Source organism: Numida meleagris, chromosome 1 (genome assembly GCF_002078875.1).
Source record: "Numida meleagris isolate 19003 breed g44 Domestic line chromosome 1, NumMel1.0, whole genome shotgun sequence".
NCBI lineage: Eukaryota > Metazoa > Chordata > Aves > Galliformes > Numididae > Numida > Numida meleagris.
In genome coordinates this window covers 137,708,051-137,712,225 of record NC_034409.1, presented here as the reverse complement: position 1 = coordinate 137,712,225, position 4,175 = coordinate 137,708,051, and the positions used below count along the sequence as shown (strand labels likewise).

At 39.4% G+C, this 4,175-nt stretch overlaps 1 long non-coding RNA gene across 1 annotated transcript; it reads left to right on the top strand.

The window, feature by feature from the left end:
* Positions 69-3,900, top strand: LOC110392873. The gene is made up of 3 exons (XR_002434667.1): positions 69-110; positions 1,742-1,910; positions 2,152-3,900. It is a non-coding gene; the product is annotated as an uncharacterized LOC110392873 (long non-coding RNA).

The following is a 4,175-nucleotide window of genomic DNA, read 5'->3' as shown; positions in this document are numbered from 1 at the left end:
AGAGAAGAGAAGAGAAGAGAAGAGAAGAGAAGAGAAGAGAAGAGAAGAGAAGAGAAGAGAAGAGAAGAGAAGAGAAGAGAAGAGAAAAAGAAAGCTGAAGCATATTTCAGGTTACTTTCTTCTTGTTCCTACTTTTTGGTTCTCTTCAACTTTTTCTATCAGCCATGAATATTGCACCTTCATTTAAATTTTGAGCCACTGAATCATGATTATTTGAAGACCCAGGAATCCTGTGTTACTGGATATAACTCAAGGGGTTATGCTGTTTTTACTCTTTGGCACCTACTCAGGAAAGGGAACTTAGCTTAGCAGTTAAAGCATATGGCAGGGAGAGATAGGCCAGTATCTTGGATGGAGATGCATATATTTTGTGGTCTCATGGTATGATGCATACTTGTGCTTTACAGATGGTGCTTCAGAATTGTTGCTCTGAAAACTAATTTTGCCCAGCCATGCAGGTCTGCTGACACAAGCACGAGGATCATCAGGTTCTGCTCAGACATTCCCATGTGCTGCAGATATCCTAGCTAGGAAATATTCTGAGCAGCACACCTGCATCTCAGTTGCAGTGGGGAGTAGAAAAAAGGAGAAAGAAAAATTCAGCTGGATGTAATCTTTATCTTCATGTAATAGTTAGTTGCTGTTTCTCCTAAAAGTTTATTATAGCATGCTTGTCAGGGCAAGCTTAGAGAAAACACACTGATTTTATGACAGCTGCAAAGGGATTCCTTCTAATTGATGGAGACCAAGCATTGCCTTTCATTTCCTAGCAGCCTCCTGTGCACAGACAAGCCATCAGTTCTCAGAGAAACTGCTTTAGTAGCATTTATAGCTCATGGCATTGACAGTGCCATACCCTGAAACTTGCTTCTGCTCCATCTCTCCCTCCCTGTCCGCCAGAAATCATACACTTGTTACATGTGCACATGGACCAAAGGCTTGCTAGAGAAGAAAAGGAGGCTCGAGGAGGGGCCTTGTTGCTTTCTACAACTCTCTGAAAGGAGACTGTAGAGAGGTGGGTGTCAGCCACTTCTCCCAGGTAACAGTGATAGGATGGGAGGTAATGGCCTTAAGTTGAGCCAGGAGAGGTTCAGGTTCCTTTTTAAGGAAGAATTTCTTCTCGGAAGGAGTAGTGAGGCACTGGCACAGGCTGCCCAGGGAGATGGTGGAGTCATCATCCCCAGAGGTGTTCAAGAACCGTGTGCATGTGGCACTGAGGAACATGGTTATTGGGCATGGTGGGGATGGGCTGGGGTTGGACTAGATGATCTTAGTGGTCTTTTCCAATCTTAATGATTCAATGATTCTAGAGATATTTGAGGTGTTGGATTTGGTGCAGATAATGAAACTGAAGATTGAGGAATTAGTACTTTCTATTGCCTGGCATAATTTGCATTATTTGTAATCACTCCAAAATTTCTCTGCTCTCAATCCTGAGTGCTTTTTGTTAGATATTCTCTTGAACCGGTTTGGCAGCAAATAAGGTCATGTGTGTTGAACACAAGCAGTTAAATTCGATTGTCTATCTACAACAGGAGAACTATAAATTGAAATCTGAATTAAAAATGAATCTGTCAAGCAATGAATACTGTCTCGGAGAAACATGAAAATTACTGCCAGCTTATTGTGTAATTGTGTACTCAGAGGCTTTTTCTTTTCTTTTTTTTTTTTTTGTTTGTTTTTGAAAATGATACCAAATAACTATTTTTACAAGACCACTGAGCAACTGTTTCTATGCTAGACTAAGACAAAGAAGAAGTTGCTGGCACTGCCAATAATACATCTACCTGCTACTCACAGAACAACACATTCATATATCTTCAGAGTTAAGAGACGGCTTCCAGAAGGCAACTTCGTCTTGTCACGCTGTTTCTGTGGGGCACACGAGACTCACATATTTCTGACAGCATGTAAGTATGAAAGAGTACTTGCGGCCTGCAAATGAAATGCTAAAATAGCAGAGATGTACCATAATCCCATCATCCATTCAGATTTTTTGTGATCTAGCAAGTGATTTCAGAAGGTGCTTCTTTACCTACAGCAGAAGTAACCCACATGCTGATTTTATAAGCAGATTTGAAAACTTAGAACAGACAAATATCTGCCTTCTGAATTTGTTTTACTCCTTTTCTCTTACTTTTCCCTCTTTAGACTCCAGCTGACTACCTGGGGTGCCTGCCTTAGGCTTTCTGACTACTGTAGCATCCCAAGTCTTCATTGATTCCAACTGCTGCTGGCAAACTCTGCACTTCTATAGTCACCGGAAAGAAGTGGTCACCATGCCTGAGTGGAGATCTGACTAAGACCCAACATTGCATTTTCTGTTTTCTTTCCTCCAGAAGAAGTAAAAGTGAATAATTCTGAAGAACTGAGGAAAATAAAAATATTTTACTGCCTTGGGTCTTGTTTGCCATGGTTTCCCTAGGAAGAAGACAAGAGAGTCACAGATATTTTTTTCCAATGGGTTTTGTTTGCTTCAAAGATTGGACTGAGTTCTCTTCTTCCTTCTTATCGCTGTTGAGGGGCAGGAGAACTATGAGTGCCTCTTCTCAGTAGCCTATTTCTGAAAGTATATTACGTGCAAGAGCATTGCTGAAGTAGTTGTTCATAGCCATCTTTGCAAGGTTTTAGAAATGAAAAAAACAGTTCTAAAAGAGAGTTTATCTGTGCTGGCCTTGTCTCTAATAAGGCATCCTCGCACTGTCTCTTAGTGTTCAGTGCTAAGCATGCTCAGACACTGTGGATGATTCTGCACTGGGAGACAGCTTGTTTGCTAGAGGTAACAGCTCTCAGAGGTGGAGCAGGAAAGGTCTTCAAAACCATGGACAGTTTTTTTATGAGTGACACATCTGAAAAAGAAGAACAGCAAAGAAACTGAGAAAAGCTTTGAAATGTACCTTTGTCATAGTGATCTTTAGTGTTGCTATCATTAAGTATGAAGTTGAACATGTACGTTCTAAGGTTTGGGGATTTGGGGAGTCACTGTTTCCTTGGGTTTTTTTTAGTTAAGCTTGTTTTTAATGATGACTTAAAAGTGTCTTTAAAACATTAAGGGAAGAAAAAATATGAATGGAAAGTGGTATTTCCCTTGGGATTCCATATATCAATTGGTCTAAAGTCAAAAACGCTGAGATACATAATAAAATATAATAAAATAACAAAAAGATACAAAAGAAGTTATGGAAATCAAAGAGAAATCAAGACATGAACAGAAAAGATATATTAGCAGATGATTTAATGTAAAAGAAACTCTTAGTAAACCAACAAATCAAAGAGGCTGTTTTGTAACATTTACCCTTTAACACAGTATTTATTTGTGATATATGTCATGCAGCTTATTTAAATGGTCCCTTGAAATCACATGTCCTGTTTTATGATGTAAAACATAAAAAAGGAAATGAAGAGGGAATGAGATATTAGCATAGCAGTATGAACTCCAGCTCTGTTTTCACCATATTATGGGAGAAGACACTGCATCTGAAGCTAAAAATGCCATAGAAAGATGGTGCAAATTAGTTTTGAAAAAGTATCAAGAATAAAGTACTCGTTGTACTATCTGAGCCCTGGAAAGTGAGTTAATTAAAGCCAGCATTGACACAATGAGGTTATTTTACCTGGTTGATAGACGATAATGAGTATCAAATGTGTTGAAGGAAATGGAGTCCTGTATTCAAGTCAATGATTAAGGCTAAATCAACTTTAATCCCATACAAAACCTGATCAGCTTTTAGAACTCAACCTTGATTACCTTGGCTCAAATAGGTTAAACAAAAAAGAAAAAAGAAAAAAAAGAAAAACAACACATCGTAACTGCAGAACTAATGCACACTGAGCCATAGAATTATTACTTTTTTTTTCCTTTTGGTATCGATTAGAATGGATGTCATATGAGAAAGCAAAGTGAGACTGGCATAGACAACAATCCAGCTCTACAAGATTTACTCAGGGCTTGGTCGTATTTTACCTGCTTCTGGATAAAAAAGTTGCCAGATGCACTTCTTGTTGAGCTTCTTTCTATATCAGTATGTGGAAGACAGTATTTGTCAACGGTTTACGGGCGTTCGGCCCGGTTCCGTGACAAAGGGGACGGGGGATCCACGGGTCCACGCCCCGGGAAAAGGGAAAAGGAGAAAAGGGTAAGGAGATGGCCCTGAGAGCAAAGAACAGCGGCAACA